Source organism: Sinocyclocheilus rhinocerous, unplaced genomic scaffold, assembly GCF_001515625.1.
Source record: "Sinocyclocheilus rhinocerous isolate Xijiao unplaced genomic scaffold, SAMN03320098_v1.1 C35447454, whole genome shotgun sequence".
Taxonomy (NCBI): Eukaryota; Metazoa; Chordata; class Actinopteri; order Cypriniformes; family Cyprinidae; genus Sinocyclocheilus; species Sinocyclocheilus rhinocerous.
Window position 1 is genome coordinate 1 of NW_015751866.1, and position 484 is coordinate 484.

General features: G+C 45.5%; 1 long non-coding RNA gene across 1 annotated transcript; it reads right to left on the reverse strand.

Moving 5' to 3' along the window:
* LOC107734865 (uncharacterized) lies at positions 1-484 on the reverse strand. The gene is made up of 3 exons (XR_001639196.1): positions 406-484; positions 253-329; positions 1-39 (listed from the first exon to the last, which is right to left on the reverse strand). It is a non-coding gene; the product is annotated as an uncharacterized LOC107734865 (long non-coding RNA).

Below are 484 nucleotides of genomic sequence, written 5' to 3' on the forward strand. Positions count from 1 at the left end.
CTTCTTGTCTTCAGGTGGGGAGTAGGGTGGAGGCTTGTCCTTCAGAATAAAAACAAAACAATATTCTCAAATTGTTACCCAAGTTGGTATGTTTTGCTTTGATGAAACTCTACAGGTTGGACCTGGTTGTATGTAGAATTTAACATGTTTAACTAGATTACATGAACTTTATTATATGTGAACTTGGCAAACAGGTCGGACCTGGTTATATATTGACTTTGTTAACATGACATACTTAGTTGGTTAACTCACCTCGGGCAGGTAGACCCGTGTCGGAGCAAACGTAGTCGCGCTGGAACTCGCTGCAGCTTCAGCTGCTTTTGCCTCCGCTAGAACAACAAACACAATCAATTTAAGACAGGAGTGACGTCTTGAACTATAAAGGAGTACAGTAGTGGCTCATACCTGCGGGGGTTCTGGGCAGGTCTGGGTCCGGAGGAGCGTGGTTCATCGGAGCTGTATACGGCGGAGGAGGCATGTAGGC